We start from the raw sequence: 24,572 nt of genomic DNA on the forward strand, positions 1-24,572 counted from the left end.
CAATGTCATCCCAAAGATCGGCTGTCAGGCTGACAGTGTTCACGACTTAGCAAAAATTTGCTAAGTGTAGAAATTATGATTTCACTGATTTTTGAAACTCAAATTCACACATGTTAGGAGCAGAATCAGTCAAAGACCCAAAAATCAAAGTTGTTCCTTATGTCAAACACTACAACTTTGCTTTAGTGAACTCCTCCATGCAAGGTCTCTAACACCTAGTTCAACTTTAGTCAAACTTGTCACTTTGAAATCATGATGCACATTCAAACCATGGCTAAATGACCAAACTAGCCCTAGCACTAAATACCAAAGTTGTTCATGATGATACTCTAAGCATGTTAAAACAATTTGCAAGGTCATTTAAGCATTTCATGTAGTAGTCACTCATATAGCTATTCAGCCCAACACATGAAATAACACTCAAATGCTTGATCATGAAATATGGCCTTCATGAACAAGGTTCCTTTTGCTAACCTAAGTATAGCTAAGGTGTTTTAGTGACTAGCATTACCCACTTGCATTCATTTGTACAAGATCATATGCATATGTTCCAAGAAACATGAAATAACAAGAAATGTTTCATATGTTTTGATCAAATGTTTCAATTGTAATTGATGATTTATGAATGCTTGATGCTCATGCTCATGTTATGCAAGTCAAGTTATGCAAGGCTAACACCCGAGGTGTTACAGCCCCTCCCCCTTATAAAAATCTCGTCCCGAGATTTGCAAGACCTACCATTCTTGGAAAAAGGCGGGGTAAACTTCTTGCAGATAATCTTCTCTTTCCCATGTAGCATCTTGTTCACTATGATTGTTCCACACCACCTTATAGAACTTAATGATCTTACTCCTTGTTACTCTCTCCATCACTTCTAATACTCGAATTGGCTTTTCTTCATAGGTCAGGTCCGATTGGAGCTGCACGTTGGTGGGCGCAATAGCTTCCTCCGGTACTCGAAGACATTTCTTTAGCTGAGACACATGGAACACATCAAAGATTGCACTCATCTCTGGTGGTAGTTGTAGCTTGTACGCAACATTTCCCTTTCGTTCCAAAATTTTGTATGGCCCTACATATCTTGGTGAAAGCTTCTTTTTCATCCCAAATCTCTTCACACCTTTCATGGGTGATACTCTCAAGTACACATAGTCACCTACTCCAAAAGTTAGTGGTCTTCTTCTTCTGTCGGCATAACTCTTCTGTCTTGATTGAGCTGCCTTCATGTGTTGTTGGATGATACGTACTTGTTCTTCGGCTTCATTGACAAAATCAATACCAAAATATCTCCTTTCACCGGGCTCAATCCAATTCAATGGAGTTCTGCACTTTCTGCCATACAAAGCTTCAAATGGAGCCATCTTGATACTCGCTTGATAACTGTTGTTATAGGAGAATTCAGCCAAAGGTAGCCATTTCTCCCATGAACCTTTTGAAGATATAACACAAGCCCTAAGTAAATCTTCTAGGATTTGGTTTACTCTCTCCGTCTGTCCTGAAGTTTGCGGATGATAAGCTGAACTCCTGATTAGCTTGGTTCCCAAAGCTTGGTGTAAGTGTTCCCAGAAACGAGCTATGAACTGCGGTCCTCTATCCGATATTATGGTCCGGGGTACTCCATGCAACTTCACGATCTGGGAAACATATAACTCAGAATATTTACCCGCGTGATATGTTGTGTGAACTGGTACAAAATGGGCTGACTTTGTGAGACGATCAACAATGACCCAGATTGAATCGTGACCTTGGGGCGTTGTTGGAAGGCCTGTGATAAAGTCCATACTGATCTCCTCCCATTTCCATCCTGGAATAGGCAATGGCTGAAGTAATCCAGCGGTTTTCATATGGACGGCTTTCACTCTGCTGCAGTTATCACATCTAGCAACATAGGCTGCGATCTCTTTCTTCATCTTAGTCCACCAAAAACGGTTTCTTAGATCTTGATACATTTTACTACTACCCGGGTGGATAGACAATTTGGACGAGTGAGCTTCTTCTAAAATCTGATTCCTTAGCTCACGGTCTTTCGGCACCACTAGCCGGTCCTCAAACCATAATACACCTCTTTCGTCCAATCTAAAGTGTTTTGTCTCTTGCTCTTGCATTTTTCTCTTGATGTGACTTATTCCTACATCTGTCTGCTGTAGCTCTATGATTCGGCTCTCAAGCGAACAACTGATTGTGATATTGTGGAGTACGGCAGGATGTAGCAAGTTGAATCCATCTTCCAATAGTGCTTCCATAGTGTTGCAATGGGACTTCCGACTAAGTGCATCAGCTACTACATTTGCTTTACCCGGATGGTAATGCACTTCCAAATTATAGTCCTTAATCAATTCCAACCATCTACGTTGTCTCATGTTCAGTTCTGGCTGGGTAAAGATATACTTGAGGCTTTTGTGGTCAGTATAGATATGACATACATTGCCCAACAAGTAATGTCTCCATATCTTTAGTGCATGGACAACGGCTGCAAGTTCCAAATCATGTGTAGGGTAGTTGGCTTCATGTTTTCTCAGTTGCCGAGAGGCATATGCAATTACTCTCCCTTCTTGCATAAGTACACATCCCAAACCTATTCCTGATGCATCACAAAATACATCAAAAGGCTTTTCAATGTCTGGTTGTGCTAGCACTGGTGCGGTAGTCAACAAAGTTCTGAGGGTGTGAAAAGCTGTTTCACATTCTGGTGTCCACTTGTATTTCTCATCCTTCTGAAGTAATCTGGTCATAGGCTTAGCTATCTTTGAGAAGTCTGGAATAAACCGACGATAGTATCCTGCTAACCCTAGGAAACTCCGAACTTCATGCACCGAAGTTGGGGCTTTCCAATCCATGACCTCTTGCACCTTTGATGGGTCTACTGAGATTCCATCTCTGGATAAAATGTGACCTAAGAAAGGTACTTTGCTCATCCAAAATTCACATTTGCTAAACTTGGCATATAGCTTATGTTCCCTTAGTCTGGATAGGACAATCCTCAGATGCTCTTCATGATCTGACTCAGTTTCTGAATAAATCAATATGTCATCGATAAACACGACCACGAACTTATCAAGTTCGGGCATGAATACCGAGTTCATTAGGTACATAAAGTAGGCTGGAGCATTTGTTAGTCCGAAAGACATAACCAAATACTCGTATAAGCCGTACCTAGTAGAGAAAGCAGTCTTCGGTATATCCTCCGGTCTGATCTTTATCTGATGGTAACCTGATCTTAAGTCAATTTTGGAGAATACTTTTGCCTTCGCTAGCTGATCGAACAAGATGTCGATGCGGGGTAACGGATATTTGTTCTTGATGGTCACAGCATTGAGTGGTCTGTAATCTACACACATTCTCAGTGACTTATCCTTCTTTTTCACAAACAATGCTGGACATCCCCACAGAGATGAGCTAGGTTGGATAAGACCTTTGTCCAATAGATCTTGCAATTGAACCTTGAGTTCTGCTAACTCATTGGGTGGCATTCTATAGGGCCTTCTGGATATGGGTGCGGTACCTGGCACTAATTCGATCTTAAATTCCACATCCCTATCCGGTGGTAGACCTGGTAATTCCTCTGGAAATACATCCGGAAACTCACAAACCACTGGGATATCACATATGGTGGTGGCTTGGATAGCACAGGCTAAATGTTGGGGTTCGAAATCGCGGGAGAGTGGAACTAGAAAAGCATTCCCTCCCGTGGGTTCTCTCAACATGATAGTACGGGTGCTAGTGTCAATAAGAGCACCATGATACTTCATCCAATTCATGCCTAAGATTACACTTATCGACAATCCCCGGCAATATTATCAAATCTGTGGTGTACTCCCGCCCTTGTATCAAGATGAGTACATTTTTGACTATCTTTTTGGTAGTAACAGTTCCCCCTGCTGAACTTATGTTAAAACCCCCTTTACTTACTTCAATTATTTCTTGATCATGTCTAGATGCAAATGCTTGACTCATAAATGAATGAGAAGCTCCTGAATCAAATAAAACAACAGCGGGGTGTTTGTTGACAAGAAACATACCAGCCGTGACAACTTCTCCGGCGGGCACTTCCTCCACAGCGGTATAATGCACTTGTCCCTGACGTGCCCTGGCATTCATCTGCCTTTGATTGTTCTGATTTGGGTTGCCATTCCTCTTGGGGTGGGGGCACTCCTTGGACCAATGACCTAGTTGGTTGCAGTTGAAACAAGGTTGATTACTTTTGAATCCGGTGGAGCTGTCCTGATTACCATTCCCTTTTGGTAAGGCAATAGTGAACGCCTTACGAAACGGTTTCTGTGGCCTGTTATTCTGAGCTTTCGGTGGTGGAGGCCTGAACTTGGATGCAGGTGGACGAAATGGTGGCCTAGCTGCGATAGGCGCTTTTGACTGAAAAGATCCGGATGCACTGGCCTCATATGCCCTCTTGCGACCCTTAGCAACTGCATGCAGGTTGTTGTGGTTTTCTTGGGTCAAGGCATCACTAATAAACTCATTGTACGTGGCACATCGAGAATTTGCCATAGTCTTCATTAGTTTGGTACCCAACCCTCGCTTGAAACTCTCAATCTTTTTCTCTTCTGTATCCACGAAACCGGGAGCATATCTTGACAAGTTGTTGAATGCGTGCATATATTCTGTGAGTGACTTGGTTCCCTGAGTGAGCCTCATAAATTCGGCTGCTTTCATGCGCATCAGGCCCGGGGGAATATGGTGTCCCCTAAAAGCCAGCTTGAATTGATCCCAGGTCACTCTCGCATTAGCAGGCAGAGACGACAGAAAGTGCGTCCACCAGATTCCTGCTGGTCCTTGCAGCTGATGAGAAGCATATTCAGCTTTGAGGTGCTCGGTGACCCTTAGCAGACGAAATTTCTGCTCGATGGTATTCAGCCACTCATCGGCCTGCAGTGGTTCCTCAGCCACTTTGAAGATCGGAGGCTTCGTGTCCAGAAACTCCTTGAATGTACTGTGCTGATTTGGCTCGGCCCCTGGTTGCTGTGGGTGGCCACGAGCAGTGTTTTGCGCGATGAGGCGCAAAGCTTCTTCCATTGTCCTCTGGCTACCCAAGAACTGGGTAAAGAACTCCTGAGCAGACGGTGGCGGTGGGGGTGGCAAATCATCCTGGTTGCCATCCTGACCGCTACTAGCTCCAGCACGGGTGCGCGTCATCTGCGAAGTTGCAACAATAAGCGATTATTGGTCGATGCCAAGAGATTGCAGATGAATTAGGTATTCATGCCAAACTGAAATTACTGGAGAAAATTCTCAAAAGCACAATAAAAACAGAGGCATAATAATTCATTCTCGCAACATGACATCACCAATTTGACCACTTATCGTGCTCATAACGCATGCAATTTAAAGCGTGATTACCGACAAAGAACTGGAATTGCATTGACGTTTACCCAACGTGCGATTAACATTACATGATAGTCTGGTTACTAATGCCAATTTGGACTACAGGTCCATTACATAAATAAAGGTGATACATTAGTCTTCCCACTACACGCTAAGTGATCTAATCCTCATCATGATCACTATCGAGGTCAGATGCAGAATCATCTTCTTCCCCAGGTTCTATTTCTGCTTCAGGTGCCACTTCTTCTTCTTCCTCGTACCCTTCTAGATCCATTTCTGCGGCTCCAGGTGGTACATAAGGGTGGAGCTGATTGTGCAGTAGGTGAACCTCTTCATGCAGATTATCGTTGTATTCTTCCGCATTGGCCAGCTGCTGTCCCAGCTCGAACTGTCGGGCTCTCAGGACATCTTCCCTGGACCAGGCTGCATTCCGCTGATGAGTTAACCTAGTCATCTCCTCGGTGAGCCTTTCAATCTCGGCGTCGTGCTCCCTCTGAAGCTGACGTCGGTCCTCGCGGGCATGACCAAGAGCACCAGACACACGTCTGAGGCTACCTTCAACTCCATCTAACACCCTCATCATTGCAAACATGGCGCTCATTGCAGGGTTATCGCTGTTCTGCCTTTCTGCGGCACCAATTTCCAAGGGTCTTCCTCTTGCCTGCTGCCATGAGTCAGTGGAGGGGTTACCTCTTGGAAAGACTCCAACCAAAGCGGCTGCCAGCTCCTGAGGAAAACGATCCATGATATCCCTCAGGATCCCAAAAGCTGCCCTGCCAGCTGCTTCTTCAGCAGTCCTACCAGTCGACTCATAACACCAGCCTGTCCACTCAGAATCGTCACCTCGGGGGCGGACAACGGCCTCCACAGTAACTAAGAGACCTTCTCCCAACCGCTCATTCGCCCAGAAGTAGCGGGGTTCCATTCCATCAGGATAGCCTACATAGCTGAGCACTCTCCATAAAAGTGTAGGCATCCCAAACTCTCCAAGGAACGTGTGACGTTGACGGGTACGTGGAGCAAGCTGACGGCTAGGAGCTCTGCCTCCGGTGGACTTGCGAGCAGTCTGCTTGGTGCGTGCCATCTGCACCATCAACATGTACCCTTTGGTGAGACAATGCCATAATGGATAAGAGTTACATAACCGAGTAAGAATCTTTATAAGGGGAGGAACAATTGTAATTATGTGAATGGTATTTTAACATGATGCATGCTCGTGCCGTACGTCCTCACAAACTTAGGAAAAATTTGTTTCTAACAGTAGACACGGTGGCATACATACGTTCTCTCATAAATAGCGTAACTAGTCGAGCTACACGTTTCGTTGTTAGTGTACCTGCATAAAATTTCATTTCAGCCCTAAACCCATAATGAATATGCAGAATGTAATTGTAAATACTTCCATATATGTATACCCATACATATACTTCCATATCAATCTACCCGACAAGAATTTAAACCCACAATTAAATACGTACCATATACACATGCAAGCATGCATACATAGCCGTACCAAAACTAACTCTTCCCGACCGCACGCTCACATCTTGCGGTCATACTCTCATCTTACCTTGGCGTAGAGGCATTTGATCCATACACTACCACTCAAGTGAATGGCATCCATACTATAGCACGCCGTATGGACGACGAAGTAAAAACCCCCATGTTAGTACTTAAATAGCCACCTATTAGTCCTTAATTTGGGCATAAGGAAAGTGATCATTGGCACACTTTAGATTTCAAATACCTATTATATACTAATAGTTGCTAGAGAGGGGTTTTTGGAAAACAAAAACTTTTGTTTTTAAATACACTTGTGACAATTAACGTTGAATCTTGCTCTGATACCAGCTGTCGCAGAACCGACCAATTTATAAGAATACAAGTATAATGGCAATCCGCAAGCGGTCGCACGGTCATACTTGAACCCATATAAACCCGGTAGTCCGTCGAGTACCGCGACGGGTCTCGATAAACGATTTACAACAACCAAGATCGTACAGGATTCAACCTACATGCCACATATTACATAAAGTTCACAGATACGTTTCATCATCAGAGTACGAATAAAAGTTATTACAAAACAAGTTTGATAAACAAAGCGGAAGCAAATAAGTTTGAGATAAAATTTTCCAACATAGTTTAATACAGTGCCAAACCAGATCACGGTCCACAAAAGCAAAGATAGGAATTACTAAGGAAGCCTGCCCACGGCTTACTCCTCATCCACAGCGGGATAGAAGCAACTCTTGCAATAACCATGATACACAGTGCCATCTGCAACAATGGGAAAATAAACCCTGAGTACGAGAAGGTACTCAGCTAGACTTACCCGTCATGAACCAGAAATAAAATGACTCCAAGGATTATGCAAGGCTGTATAAGTGGACGTAACTTGACAACATTTTTGCGAAAAAGGCAATTAATCTTTGTACACTTGTGATTCTTTTATCAAGTTAATTATAACTATCCATTTCTAGGTTAGCAACTATCCTATGCCAAACATGTGGTATATTATTTAGAATCATACAATAGTAACCATAGCAAGTATTGTAATTCCATATTCATCTGAACCATCATGTTTCATAACACAGTTACTACGATGTTGGAGCTAGCCAAGTTTCTCACTATCCGGGAGAGACGGCGATTCGAATCGATTTCAACCAGCTGGGAATTTATTCCTAACACAAACCCAGATCTATCAGCCACGATAGTCTTAGGTCACCTTTGGTACAACTCTGGTACACATTTCGCGGGTTCGTACTGCGCCGCACAATCTGGAACACCAGATGCCAGGATGCTCAGGCCAAGCCTGCCCTTGGGCTCAGTCTGATCGTTCCCCGGAAGGAGCGCACAACAGAACGATTCCCGGCCTGAGTTGAATTACTCGGCTTCGCGGTCGGAACGAGTTATCCGGCCAGCTAAGTGAGAGGCATGCGTTCAATCTTGTCAGAAGTTCCAACAACGGTACGGTCCTTGATCGACACAGACGGGGATAAGTCCACACCCAAGACCTCCATGCCTTGTTGCTTCCCTATCGACCTCCCGTCCGGTCTCAATTTACTTTTACCACATGGTTCTGTTCCACGATAGCAGATATAGCCAACCGTGCTCCGGTATCCACCTATATCTCGCAGGTGACAGGACATCACCCGACTTCTACCGGTCTAAGCATGGCTAAGCATATATTCGATCCTGGACCTATACCGGTTAAAGGGTTAATATCTGGACAAGGAATGTACATGCATCAAGTGGTTTCATTCAACTCTTATAACCTAATGCATCAATCATAAATACGTAAGTAAACATTTGTAAATTACTGGGAGACTTATAATGCTCCGGGGCTTGCCTCGCAGAAAGGAAGTAGGGCGATGGTCAGGGCACTCCGGAAGCTCTTCAGGGTTCTGCTCCACGCCTTCGGGAGCGGGGACTTGCGGATTCTCCTGCGGGTTCCCTTCCTCTGCTTCTTCGAATTCCAGCAACGTGATTTCTTCCTCCGATCCTAGATGCATGAGTATGGTATGAGTATCACGAATGCATAGATGTTAACAAGTGCATCGCGTTGTTTGAGTAGGTGCATATCTCTTCTCAATTATTACTTAACTATTTCTACAATGCATCGACTACACCATAACCAGCAGCTACTTGTTTCACTCATAACTGGAGTTCTACAAATTCAAAAACAGTGATCCTGGACTTTCTGGAAAGCTTATCAATTTCTCTACAACTTTGTTATTAACCATTTTTACAGTCTACACTTGTTTCAACATGTAACTCATTACACTCTAGAATCAGTCCAGAAATGTGTTAACATGCAATATAAAGTAAGAATATTTCTACATCAGGTAATCATTCAAAATTTAACAACATATAACCTACCAACAGTGTAAGCATACCAAATACAGTTAAGATGATATAATGGTGAAGCCCAAACTATTTATTAAATTGCCTTTATTATTTTATTTAGATATCTAGGCTAAATAATAAATATATATCAAATGTGCTTAATAAATTCTCAAAATTTTACAGAGTCTTACTAATGCTATCAAAGGGCTACTATAAAAATTTCATGTCATTTTACTAAGTAGAACATCCTATACAAAAATGATAAGGAAGCAAGGCTTGAAATAGCATAAATGGAAAATCCTATTGAAAAGTGTCAAGCAACAGATTTCTTATTTTTCTTAACATCCATATGGTACTAGTATCATCTCCAACAAATTTCATGAATTTTGGACTTATAATTAATTTATAAAAATTCATGCAAGGATTAACTATTTATAAAAGAAAAATCTATAACTATAGATCTACACATGCACTGTTTCTCAAATTTTTATCCAAGCTCATGTATGACAAGAATAGCCTACCACAAAAATTTCATAATTTTTGGAGCACAGGAACTCTAGATATAAAATAAACAAATTTAAATGCATTCAAAAGCACATTTGAAATCCCTATTTAAATCTCCAGAAATTTCTACTGTTGAAGCCAAGAACATATTTTTCCTAAATACTACACTTCCTAAGGAACACTTACAAATTTATTTCACAATTTTAGGAGCTACCAAACTAAAGATACAAAAATAACAAAACAAATCAAAAACTGGAATATTTGAACTAGCCTACAACGCTACTGTCGCTGACCGGTGGGACCCGCTGGTCAGCAGGGCCCGCCTGTCAGTGAAACCGAAACAGAGCCGGCGGCGCTGAGCAAGCTCGCGCGGCCACGGCTCGTCGACGGCGAGCCCACCGGCGGTAACGTCTTCACGGCGTGACCTACTCAACCTAGCGCTTCTATTGAACCCCTTGGCCGACCCTAACGTCGACGGTAAGGACGACGGCGGCGGCCATGGCGGCTCGGCGAGGCGGGACGTCGGCGGGACGCCGGTGAAGGCTACGGCGGCTCAAACAAACGCTACGCCGAGCATCTATAGACTACAAGGAAGCTAGTGCGCGTGCTCTCGTGGCCTGGGGTGGTCTGGTTAGGCCTGGCCACGGTGACGGAGGGGGTGGCGGAGCTCCGGCGAGCATGTGCGCGCGGCGGAGGCTTACCAAGCGCGAATGGCGAGCGCGGGTGGAGGCGGTGAGACGTGGGGGTGCTGGTGGAGCAGTTGCTGTGGAGGAGAACCGACGAGGGTGACTGGCGTTGGCTATGGCGACGGCGGCTCTCGGCGCGGAAGAGCTGGGCTGCTGCTGCGAGGAAGGAGGGCCGAGGCGAAGCAAATGGGGTGCGCGGTGGAGTGCGGGCGGGTGCGGGCGACTTGAAGGCGCGCCCAGACGCGGCGTGGCCCGCGCGGACAGAGCAACGGCGACGCTGCGGCCGTCGCCGAGGACACGCGGCGCGCGAACTCTGCCGGTGTCGGCCACTGACGTCGCGATTCAGTTCGTTCAGTGGCCCGATGCAGTGCCTGACGACGGTTTTTCATGGAGCTAGATCTTCTAATCCGTGAAGTATTAGTGCTCACAATCTTCACAAAAGTTGCAGCCCTAAGTACCATCTGTAATTCGTCTTAAACGATCAAGACCTAATTCGCAACGGTTAAGGAGCAATGTCATCCCAAAGATCGGCTGTCAGGCTGACAGTGTTCACGACTTAGCAAAAATTTGCTAAGTGTAGAAATTATGATTTCACTGATTTTTGAAACTCAAATTCACACATGTTAGGAGCAGAATCAGTCAAAGACCCAAAAATCAAAGTTGTTCCTTATGTCAAACACTACAACTTTGCTTTAGTGAACTCCTCCATGCAAGGTCTCTAACACCTAGTTCAACTTTAGTCAAACTTGTCACTTTGAAATCATGATGCACATTCAAACCATGGCTAAATGACCAAACTAGCCCTAGCACTAAATACCAAAGTTGTTCATGATGATACTCTAAGCATGTTAAAACAATTTGCAAGGTCATTTAAGCATTTCATGTAGTAGTCACTCATATAGCTATTCAGCCCAACACATGAAATAACACTCCAATGCTTGATCATGAAATATGGCCTTCATGAACAAGGTTCCTTTTGCTAACCTAAGTATAGCTAAGGTGTTTTAGTGACTAGCATTACCCACTTGCATTCATTTGTACAAGATCATATGCATATGTTCCAAGAAACATGAAATAACAAGAAATGTTTCATATGTTTTGATCAAATGTTTCAATTGTAATTGATGATTTATGAATGCTTGATGCTCATGCTCATGTTATGCAAGTCAAGTTATGCAAGGCTAACACCCGAGGTGTTACACAAAGTAAATAGAGAAGGAGGAACATGGTGATGTTTTGCCAAGGTATTGGAGAGTCGCCACTCCCCACTAGTCCTCATTGGAGCACCTGCGCAAAGGTGTAGATCTCTCTTGATCCGCGCAAGGATCAAGTGCTCTCTACGGGTTGATTCTTCGACACTCCATCACGGTGAATAACCCACAACCGCTCACAACTTGAGTTGGGTCATCGACAAGCTCCGCCATATGATCACCAAACTCCCAATCACTACCAAGCCATCTAGGTGATGGCGATCACCAAGAGTAACAAGCACAAACTCTCACTTCACCATGACAAGCCTAATGAGAAGGGTGGATGCACACTTTGCTACTCTTGATCTTACTAATGAGGGCTCTCTTTGGGATTCTCAAATCTCAATCACCTCACTAGGACCTTGCTCTTCTTAGCACTCACAAAGGTGTTTCTCAACTGTTGGAATGAGCAAAAGTACCCCCACACACGAATGGAGGAAGTATTTATAACCATGGCTGAAAAACAAACCGTTATGTGCCTCTGCGGGGTGACCGGACGCTCCGGTCAGTTCTCCTCAAACTCTAGTGTTTAAGTGGTGACTGAACGCTGAACAGCGTCCGGTCTGCACTGACCGGACATGTCCGGTTGTGATTTTTTCTCTCTGGAACCTTACTAGAGTCGACCGAACGCTAGGACTCAGCGTTCGGTCAACACTGCCGGATGCTTCTGGTCGTGATATTCCCTCTCTAGAACCTTACTGTAGTTGACCGGACGCTGGGACTCAGCATCCGGTCACTTCCAGATGACTTCACCTTGATCAAATGAACTGACCGAACTCTGCGCCAGCGTCCGGTCAAACCAAAGCCAATGTTCGGTCAGCATTTGACCCTCCATTCACTTCCAACTTTCGATCATACGTGAATGAAGTTTGCTCTAATGGATCTAAGGGCTCTTTAGGAGCTACCTAGTGCTAGGTTTAGCAAGTGTGCATCACACCTAACTCACTAGACTCACCTAGGTCAAGCTACCCGTCCATACCCCCCTTAATAGTACGGCCAAAGGAAAAACAAAGCCCTAAACTACTCTAAGTGTCTCTTCAACTCCAATCGACACTTAGAACTAGTCCATCCTTAACCTTGTCGTCCATCCTTTGAAAACCGAAATGATTTCCATCGTAGGGGTATGACCACCATGATAGCCCAATCGATCTCCATTACCATGACCTAACTTAATTGCCTCTGCAAAACACACATTAGTCATAGTAATCACATTAATCGCCGAAACCCAACTAGGGGCCTAGATGCTTTCAATCTCCCCCTTTTTGGTCATTGATGATAATACCACCTCGAGTATGTGAAAGAGTTGAGGTTTTTAACATGCTTGGTTCATATAAGCTTTTGACAATAAGAACAAAAGAGTTAGGCAAGCTTATATGACCCAAGCCAACATGATGTACTCAAAAGATATGAAATAAGCATGAGTATAAGTAATAAAGCTCATTTGCATTGGAGTAAAACATGGAAGCAAAGCAAATGAGCATAACACTAGTGATATGACATATAAAAGATTTAAAGTAGAGAGCACACATGTCAAATATCATGATCACATAGATATCACTATCACATAAATATAGTTTGATGCATAAAAGTAAACTCATGAATGCATAATAGTGTATCACACATAAAAACCAAATATAATAGATAAACTAAGCTTCCCCTAAGTCACCCCCCTAAGTCTAACATACTCGATCCCTCTCTCCCTTTGGCGTCAAACACTAAAACCTAAGGGTCGGTCGGCGGGGCTGCATCGGACGAGTTAGGTGCTGAGGTACGAGGAGCAAGCTAGAACTGTGTGCCATCATCATCGGACCCTGAGCTCTAAGTTGTCTAACCCTCTATAGCTGGAAGCGATGCTGAAGCGGTCTAGGTCGGATCAGGGACTGGAATGGCAATAGACTGTGCAGGTATCACTAAAGGAGGCGGCTCTGATGATGCAACAGAAGAAGGGAGCGTCTCTATAGTCCCGGTAATAGGTGCAACTGTAGAAGGACCTAGGACATGCAAATATGGCGGAGTAGGCTGCCCTGTCAACTCACTGAAAGTTGCTCCAAGACTCTTGGAGACTGAGGTATCTGGCACTAGCAGCAAGGAAGTCTGAGCCGGTGTGAAGCCCGTCTGAAAAGGTGTGAACTACGGGGCTAGCACTGGCGAGGCAAACAACTAGGACACCTGCTCTGTAAGTGAAGCAAACTGTGCTGGTGGCTATCCCTAACTCTAAAGTCCACTATGTTGTAAAGCTAGAGTCATAGAAGTGGTGGCAGGCTGACCTAGCTGGGGCGAAGACTGTGGCGGTGGAGCCCCAATAGCTGTCACAACATGCTGCATAAATCCAAGGAGCTACTGCAGCATGAGGAGATGCTGCTGATGCATGGCCTGCTGCTGCTATATAGCCTACTGCTACTGCTGGATCACCTGCTCCTATAGCAGGAACTCATCCTGCCTAGTCTAAAACTGAGCAAAAGTGGTAGCTGTCTCCTGAGCCTGGCGAGCCTAATCCTGCCTCATCCGCTCAAGTATGGCAAGTAGAGCGGGGCCAGTCTGTGGTGCTGATGGAGCTAAACTAGAGCTACCGGCCTCATGGTCATGTCGTCGTGTAGGCATCTAAGGAATAGGCTAGTAGTCATCATCTGAGCTGTCACTAGGGTCGCTCGCAACAATCCCCTCCTACTGAGCATCAAGCTACTCCTCCTCTATAGCTGCTATGCTTCTGATGGTCTCATCCTACTGAGCTGCAGTCTCTGGCACCTCTGCACATTGGCTTGGCTGGTTGGGTGTCCTCACTGCACTATGTCGGATCATCTGAGTCATGTTGTATGCAGGGAAATCTGTAGTAGCACCACTATACTCTGCCAGCATCTCTGGTGGTCTCATAGTGACTGCCCTGTGGATCAGGAATGTAATCCAGTGAGCATATGGTAGGTGCCTGTGACCCCTGAACCCCTCTACAATAGTATCCTGCATCTCTGATAGAAGGAGATCCCAAATGTCAAACACTGTCTACTGCATCAGAGTGTTCAGTAACCATAACTGTATGCGAGTCAAGCCCTCACGATACCCCATCCTTGGAAGTAGTGTCCTCCTCATAATGGCATCAAGCACTCTAGTAGTGGGAGTGAGATCATTGGGTGTCCTGCTAGACCCCTCACCAAATGGCTCTGTGAAGTAATGGTGGACTAGATCTATAGGGGGCACCATACCGCCATGAGGGTGTCTAGGGGCATTGTCTGTCCATAGCAAACATCATATAGCCAGACGGGCTGCTCCTAAAGCCTGAGTATCTCTCTGACCCTAGTGCTCGTTAGCCTATAATCTCTGCCTCTAAATGCAAAGTGTATAAATCTATGCTGCGGGTCAATCCAGAGTGTAGCATAGAACTGACGGACCCAAGATAGAATATATAAGCATGTCCGTCCAAGTAAATCTATCAGCCCTGGCAAGTAAGCTAGGTAAGGGCGAATATGCTCTCCAGCTGCTGCTACAATGGTCTCAATGTTGCACACCCTCTAAGATCTGAATACTACCCCATTGTTAAGATATGCATTATAAAAATCTTCCTACAGAGGTGTGTAGAAACCCTCTAAAGCACGCTCATCCCACCTCAATGGAAACCACTGCTCAAAGTCCATAAATCTAAGCTACTACACCTGCTTGGCAGTGGCGGCCCTCAAATCCAAGTGAGTCACTGGAGGTGGACCATGTGGTCTAGACGGTGGACATGAACCCCTCCGTTGTGTCTCTGACCTCGGTGTGACTGGAGCACGGGTACAACCAGAGCGACAAAGCTATGGCTGAGGTGCCTGCTCTGTCTCCTCAGCCTGCTCTCCCTCCTAAGTCTGCTCTGCTTGTTGTGGCTGCTGCTGTGACTCCCCCTGAGGCTAACTCTCATCAATAGTCACATGCCGTCCTCCAACCATGAGAGTCCCAGCTGGACCACCATGACGACGCTCAACCTGCTCAAGTGTAGCCCTCGTAGATGGAGAGAGCTAATCTGCAATGACAACACCACTCCGAGCACCTCCTCTCTCTATGTGCTCTGCGGCCTCTCCAACTATAGCTGCTCTCGTTGTATCTGCATCAGGGTACTTGTGCTTCCTCATTGCTAGCTTCTTCGTCACCTTGCCTTTTGCATCTATAGGCTGGCGAGGCGAGGGCCTTGGATCCTCGTCACCAGGACCTCCTTCGACATTCTTGACATGAGCCATCTAATGAAGCTGAAAGGAACAACTACCCTGACAAGAATCAACAACCAACTATCACTTCCGAGGCTCGGCCTCAATCTATACTAGCGAGCTTGGCCCTGAGTTGACTGACAACTGCAAATAGGACCACAACGGCACCGACTCACTGCATGATAGAATAGATAGGATATACAAATAAATACAATATATCTAAAGATATGAAATCCTAGGAAGCAAGCAATTAGGAACGAAATTGGAAACGAGGGCTTGCTACCTGATGAACCGACGAAACGACGACAATAGGAATGGATCGGGGAACCACCGGGTCGGCTAGGGTTCGTAGTTGCATGGATCGGCGGTGCACTATGGTGAAGGGGCATGGTGAGCAGTGCTAGGGCAGCGGGAGCGTTAGGGCAGAGGCTCGGCAGCGCTGACTGGAGGCGGCGCTGGGAGCAGTGGCGCATGCGAGCATGGGGGCAGTGCAAGAGCTGTGTGGGTGGCGGCGACGCAGGAGCTACGATGGTAGGCACGGGCAGGCGCGACGGTGTAGGGATGCGGCAGCGGCGCTGGAGCTATGTGGGTGGTGGTGCAGGCAGGGCGTGGGGTGAGCGGCAGTGCGGTGGTGCTCGGGCATAGTAGAGGATGGCACGGCGGAGCTTGCTATGTGGCTAGGTCTCGGGAGCACGGGCACTGTGGCTTGGAGGAGCACGGCGGCGGCATAGGCAGGGCTCGGCGGCGGCATGGAGATGACAGCGCGGCGAGGATGGAGATTAGGTCAACACACGTAGTGATTATATGGTGGCTCCCACGGAGTAGAAAAGGAAACGGATGAGAAGTCCTAAAACCACACGTTTCCTATTGACCGAACGCTCCGGTGGCAGCGACTGGACACTGCCACCCAGCGTCTGGTCAATTCTAGAGAGGTCTAAAACCCCTAGAATCGCGACCGGACGTAGCCAGAGTCCGTTGCAAGATTTCTCCTTCGTCTTCGATCGACCGGATGCTACGAAAGCACTGTTTCAGCGTCCGGTCACTCCTTCTCAGCAACAGTTCACCTCCTGTGAACTGACCAGACGCTGGACATCAGAGTTCGGTGCAGGGTCCGGCCACTCTTTTTCTAGCAAATCTTCAAAGTCCTTTGTGCTACCTATTTCCAATCAAGTCCCAACTTCAATAAGATCCAAATAAACAACAATTGGGACTGATGTGAGTGACCTCTCTCAAACCCTTATTTTTTTCAAAATATTTTGCCTTAGGCTATAATTCTTTTTAAGAAAATAGGCAATAAGAGGGCAATTGAAGATAAATGGCAAAACAACATTCATGCATATGCAATGCAATACTTGAAAGAAAATCTAGTTGCTTGTCAAGTTTGATCCAAGGTTAAGCTTCTTCACATGCTTTTTTGGCGGTTATCTTAACCATGTTAGACAAGCCCTATATGCATTACCATAAAAAGTAAACATGTTGTATATTACAATGCAATGCAAGGGACAACACAAGCTCATTTTTTAGTGAAGTTACTAAAATCAAGAACATTGAGCTCATTCCGCAATCAACAAAAAGTCGCCTCATCTAGCGGTTTAGTGAAGATATCCGCCAATTGATCCTCGGTCCTTACACCTTCTAATGAAATATCATTCTTTGCAACATGATCTCTAAGAAAGTGATGATGGATATCTATATGCTTGGTGCGAGAGTATTGAATCGAATTATTTGCAAGTTTTACCACACTTTCATTGTCGCACAAAAGAGGTACTTTTTCTAGAACTACACCATAGTCTAGTAAAGTTTGTTTCATGTAAAGAATTTGTGCACAACAAGCACCTGCGGCAATGTATTTTGCTTCGGCGGTGGACAAAGCCACACTATTTTGTTTCTTGGAGGACCAAGACACAAGTGATCTACCAAGCAAATGGCACCCTCCGGATGTATTTTTTCTATCCACTTTGCAACCGGCATAATCCGAATCGGAATAGCCAACTAATTGAAATATAGCTCCTTTGGGATACCAAAGGCCAATGCTTGGTGTGTGCTTAAGGTACCTAAGGATTCTTTTAACGGCAATCAAATGAGTTTCCTTAGGATTAGCTTGAAATCTCGCACACATACACACACTAAACATGATGTCACGCCTAGATGCGGTTAAATATAACAAGCTACCAATCATAGAGTGGTAGAGAGTTTGATCAACCGTGTTACCTCCCTCATCTAGGTTGAGATGTCTATTAGTTGGCATTGGTGTCTTGATTGGCTTACATTCATCGATCTTGAATCTCTTGAGAAGATCATTTGTATATTTCTCTTGAGAGATGAAAATACCTTCCCTCATTTGCTTGACTTGAAAACCAAGAAAGAATGTAAGCTCTCCAATCATTGACATCTCGAACTCCTTCGACATCAATTCACCAAACTCTTTGCAAGAATCTTCATTTGATGATCCAAAGATGATATCATCAACATACACTTGACAAATGAAGAAGTGCCCATCAAGCTTCTTGGTGAAAGGTGTGGTGTCGACCTTCCCAATGGTGAAGCCCTTCTCAATGAGGAAGTCCCAAAGACGCTCATACCAAGCTCTTGGGGCTTGCTTAAGCCCATATAGCACCTTGGACAACCTATAAATATGATTAGGATATCTAGAGTCTTCAAACCTAGGAGGTTGATCAACATAGACTAGTTCATTAAAAAAGCCATTTAAAATGCACTTTTCACATCCATTTGATATAATTTCATGTCATGATGTGATGCATATGCAAGGAGGATACGAATGGCTTCTAGTCTTGCAACCGGTGCAAAGGTCTCTCTAAAATCCAAACCTTCAACTTGAGAGAACCCCTTTGCAACTAGTCTTGCCTTGTTCCTCACAACTACGCCTTGATCATCTTGCTTGTTGTGGAACACCCACTTTGTTCCAATGACTCTTGCACCTTTTGGCCGCTCTTCAAGAGTCCAAACTTCATTGTGGGTGAACTTGTTCAACTCTTCATGCATGGCATTTATCCAATCTAGATCTTGAAGAGCTTCTTCTATCTTAGTAGGCTCAAAACAAGAGACAAAAGAGTGATGTACAATAAATGAAGCAAGTTTTTGTGAGTGAGTCATTACACCCTTTGATGGACTCCCTATGATGAGATCTTGTGGATGATCTTATAGTAGAGGTGTGTTTCTTCTACTGACCACTTGAGGAGGAGGTTGTGGAGCATCAACATCTTGTTCGTGTACCACCATTTGATCATGGGAGACATGAGTGTCTTCATTTTCTACTCTCCCATCTTTATCACGATCATGTGGCACATTTGATGAAGAAGGTGGATCAATTACTTGTACATCATCTTCATCATCTTTAGGCTTGATGTCTCCAACCGGAATGTTCTTCATAGCTTCCCTCAATGGTTCATCACCTACAACATCAGGATTCTCATGTGCTCCTTAGGAGCCGTTAGATTCATCAAATTCCACATCATATGTTTCTTTAACCAAGCTGGTGGCATGATTAAATACTCTATATGCTTTGGACTTTGATGAGTAACCAACAAGAAAACTAATATCACAACGTCTTTGAAACTTCCCTAGATGTTGTCGCTTCTTGTAGATGTAGCATTTGCAACCAAACACCCTAAAGAAGGAGACGTCAGGCTTCTTCCCATTGAGCAACTCATAAGGTGTCTTGCCAAGGAACTTTTGAAGGAATAGGCAGTTGGATGCATAGCATGCGGTGTTGATAGCTTCCGCCCATAGAGCTTCGGGGGTGTTGTACTCATCTAACATTGTTCTTGCAAGAGTGATCAATGTCCGGTTCTTTCTCTCAACTACACCATTTTGTTGAGGAGTATATGTTGTGGAGACCTCATGCTTGATCCTAACTTCATCACAATAGGCTTCTATGTTTGTGTTGTCAAATTCTTTCCCATTGTCACTTCTAATCTTCTTGAGCTTTACTTCAAATTCATTTTGTGCTCTCTTGGCAAACTTCTTGAAGCAAGATGCAACTTTGTATTTGTCATGAAGGAAGAATACCCATGTGTATATTTAATAGTCATCAACAATCACAAGACAATAAAGATTTCCTCCCAAACTCTTGTATGTTGTTGGTCCAAATAAGTCCATGTGAAGGAGTTCTAGCACTCTTGTGGTTGACATGAAACCTTTTGTTGAATGAGTATTTACAACTTGCTTGCCGGCTTGACATGCACTACAAAGCTTGTCCTTCTCAAACTTCACATCCTTCAACCCTCTCACCAAATCATTCTTCATTAGCTTCTTGAGTTAGCTCATCCCAACATGAGCAAGTCTTCTATGCCATAGCCACCCAAGTGTTATTTTGGTGAATAGGCATGTTTTCAAGTTAGCATCTTTGGAGGTAAAATCCACTAAGTATAGGTTGTTGTATCTAAATCCTTTGAATATCACTTGATTAAAATCCTTCTTAGATACAACAACTTCCTTCTCGGTGAACAAGCATTGGAAGCCAAGATCACACAATTGTCCAACGGATAGCAAGTTGAAGCTCAATGAAGCAACATAGAGCACATTTGAGATAGAATGATCATTTGATATTGCCACTTTGCCCAATCCTTTAACCTTGCCCTTAGAATTATCTCCAAATGTGATTCTTTCTTGTCCATCTACTTCTTCATCTAGTGAGGTGAACATATGAGGATCACCAGTCATATGTTGTGTGCAACCACTATCAATAACCCAATGACTTCCACCGGTCTTGTAGTTCACCTACACACAAGAGATCAAGCTTTAGGAACCTAAACTTGTTGAGGGCCCTTTACCTTCTCAACAAGTGACTTTGCAACCCAAATTTTTTTAGGCCTATTCTTGTTTGGAGGTCCTAAGAACATGACATTCATCTTTCCACTAGAATCCTTTCTAAGCATGTAATGAGCATTGAAGGCAAAAGGTCTAGCATGCTTGGGCAAGGGTTGTGGTGGTGGAGTTTGGCACTCATGGGCAAAGTGGCCTTCTTGTCCACACTCAAAACACTTCTTTGGCTTTGGCTTTTGTTGTTGTTGAGCTTGAGCCTTCTTCTCTTTGTTTGCCATGTACCCAATGCCACTTCTATCCATCTTCATGATGGTGTTCATTTGTAGCTCACTTTGAAGATGCTTGCCTCTTGTGAACTTGCTCAATCCAATCTTGAGATGCTCTTTCTCCAACTTGAGCTTCTTGTTCTCTTCCTTGAGAACATCATTATTTTTCTCTTGCTTGAGCTTCTTATTCTCTTCTTTGAGCTTCTCATTCTCAAGAATCAAGTCACCATCATGATCACTAGTTTCAAGTACTATGGTGTTGGTGGTCTTGAGCTCTTCAAGATCTTTTTTGAGCTTTTCATTGTCATTCTTGAGCTTGACAAACTCATCATAATCATCGGCCTCAACCACTTGCTTGCCCTTGCTACTAGAACTTTGCTCAATGCTCTCAATGATCAAATCATCACATGATGTAGCTATATCAATCTTAACAACATTGTTAGTAGCATCATGTGGCTCATTGGATAGAAATTCTTGAGCAATGACAAGATTATCATGATTAATCTTAAGAGTAGTATATTCTTCTTTTAGCTTGTTGTGGCTAGTGATGAGCTCTTTGTGCATCCCCTCAAGTTTATCATGTTTATCTTTAAGCTCTTTCTTAGAAGATTTGAGCTCCTTGAGTTTGGATGATATAGCATCATTTGCTTCTCTAAGCTCAACACTAGCCTTTTCGGCTATATCACATTTTGCTAAAAGTGAATCATTCTTAGCCTCTAGTTTTTATTCTTAGCTCTACTCTTTCTAATGATCTTAGTGTATTGATTTAGCAATTTAACAAGATCATCATAAGAAGGTGATTCATATTCATCATCATCACTATCGCTATCATCATTGCTAGCATGTTCATCACCACTACTATCATCATTTGATACCTTGCAATCACCCTTGGCCATAAGGCATAGGTGTGTAGGGGATGATGGCGGTGGTGGCGGTGAAGATGATGAAGAGTCAATAACAATGGCGGCCACCTTCTCATTGTCACTATCATCATCGGATGAGCCACTAGATGAATCAATGTCTGTAAGCCAATCACCGACGATGTATGCCTTTCCACTTTTCTTCTTCTTGTGGAAGTCCTTCTTCTTGCCATCTCTCTTCTTGTATGGCTTGTTTTTCTTCTTCTCATCTTCTTCTTCATTGCTTGAGTCATCTTTCTTGCCCTTGTACTTGTTTTTGTACTTATCTTTCTTAGGCTTTGTGCATTGATGTGCTAGATGGTCAAGTTCTCCACAATTGTAGCAATCCATCTTGGAGATTGGCTTGCTTCTAGAGCTTGTGAAGAACTTCTTCTTCTTACCATCGAACTTGATGCCACTCTTGTTGAGCTTCTTTAGCATCTTGGTGGTTCTTTTCACCATGAGAGCAAGGCTTGCATCATCAACTTCATCATCACTTAAGCTCTCATACTCAAGCCTTGCTTTGCCCTTCTCTTGGCTAGCTTTGAATGCTAAGTCTTTTTCTTTCTTCTTAGTAGAGGATGAGCTATCTTGTGGTGTGATGTGCATGTACATCTCATGAGCATTGATCTTTCCCAAGATTTGTGTTGGTGTAGCGGTGGAAAGATCACCTTGATGAAGCACGATCACAATATGCCCATATTTGTCAATGGGAAGAACACTCAAGATCTTTCTTACAACATCGGATGGTTGCATTTGAGTGAGTCCAAGCCCATTGACTTCCTCTACAAGAACATTCAAGCGTCTCTTTGGGATTCTCACTTGACCATGACAAGCCTAATGAGAAAGGTGGATGCACACTTTGCTACTCTTGATCTTACTAATGAGGGCTCTCTTTGGGATTCTCAAATCTCAATCACCTCACTAGGACCTTGCTCTTCTTGGCACTCACAAAGGTGTTTCTCAGCTGTTGGAATGAGCAAAAGTACCCCCACACATGAATAGAGGAAGTATTTATAACCATGGCTGAAAAATGAACCATTATGTGCCTCTGCGGGGTGACCGGACGTTCCAGTCATGTTGACCGGATGCTTCGGTCAGTTCTCCCTGAACTCCAGTGTTTAAGTGGTGACCGAACGCGTCTAGTCATGATTTTCCCTCTCTGGAACCTTACTGGAGTCGACCGAACACTAGGACTTAGCGTTCGGTCAACACTAACCGGACACGTTCGATCGTGATTTTCCCTCTCTGAAACCTTACTGTAGTTGACCGGACGTGGGGACTCAGTGCCTGATCACTTCACCTCTCAGCGTCTAGTCACTTCTAGATGACTTCACCTTGATCAAATGTACTGCCCGGACTCTGCGCCAGTGTCCGTTCAAACCGAAGCCCGCGTCCGGTCAGCATTTGACCCTTCATTCACTTCCAACTTTTGATCATACATGAATGAAGTTTGCTCTAATGGATCTAAGGGCTTTTTAGGAGCTACCTAGTGTTAGGTTTAGCAAGTGTGCACCACACCTAACTCACTAGACTCACCTAGGTCAAGCTACCCGTCCATACCCCCCTTAATAGTATAGCCAAAGGAAAAACAAACTCCAAAACTACTCTAAGTGTCTCTTCAACTCCAATCGACACTTAGAACTAGTCCATCCTTAACCTTGTCATCCATCCTTTGAAAACCAAAATGATTTCCATCATAGGCATATGACCACCATGATAGCCCAATCAATCTCCATTACCATGACCTAACTTAATTGCCTCTGCAAAACACACGTTAGTCATAGTAATCACGTATTGTCATTAATCACTGAAACCCAACTAGGGGACTAGATGCTTTCACAGGTTTCCTAGACCATCAAAGATCTTCATGTAGTCTTGCAAGGCACACCGATCTATGTCATGCCTCTCATGGTGTCATCTCGTAGGCTAGGCCTCCACCAGTAGTGCGGCCCATGCACAGTCTTGTGGGCTAGACCTCCCCTAGTGGCTCGGCCCATGTACAACCCTACTGGTATCGGGAGTTATACCCCCACAGCTAGTCTCTGATATCCTTGCATCCATTGAGCAACACCATCTTGAGCTTGTCTGAGCTATTGAGCATGCATCCAAGCTGCTAAACATGTCATCTGAGCTGTTTGAATAGGCATCCGAGCTATCTAAGCATGCATCCAAGCTGTCTGAGCATGTGTCCTAGCTATCTAAGCAAGCATCCGAGATGTTTGTCTGGTTGCTAGAGCCGAGCACACTCGAAGCTAGGGTTTGTCAGAAGGATGTAAGGAGCTCAAGTAAAAAAAATCAAAGTTTCCACCTTAGGTGAAGCGTGCCCACTTAGGTTCTGGGCATCTAAGTTGGTCGCATGGTGTCCTTGACTTAGGTAGTGCGGAAGAACTTAGCCATTTTGTAGAAGATTAAGTCAAAAAATAAGCACATTCACCGCGAGGTGAAGTGTGCCCACTTAGTCCCCGAGCCTGGTAGTAGGTGAAGTAGTAACGTGGTGCCAGGATCTAAAGTAGTAGTCTTCAGGTGTTGGCCCAGTCCCTAATGTCACTGGAAACCAGTGTAGAAATAAATACAGTCATCACGAGAAGACGTGTACACATGTAGTCCCCGAGCCTGCTAGAAGATTTTGAAGATATCTTGTAGCTGGGTCAGAGAAAGAAAATATCATGTCATAGCAATGCTCAGCATTGAATATCAACCCACGTTTGACACAGTTTGACGCGGTGGCCCACCAACCCCACTCAGTGGCCCAGCGATGTGCAGAGACGCCAGAGGAGAATGCGGGGCAGCGGGCGTGGTTTCCCAAAAATCCTGGAAGGCAGAGGGT

The sequence above is a fragment of the Miscanthus floridulus genome, chromosome 18 (assembly GCF_019320115.1).
Source record: "Miscanthus floridulus cultivar M001 chromosome 18, ASM1932011v1, whole genome shotgun sequence".
In the NCBI taxonomy this organism is placed as follows: domain Eukaryota; kingdom Viridiplantae; phylum Streptophyta; class Magnoliopsida; order Poales; family Poaceae; genus Miscanthus; species Miscanthus floridulus.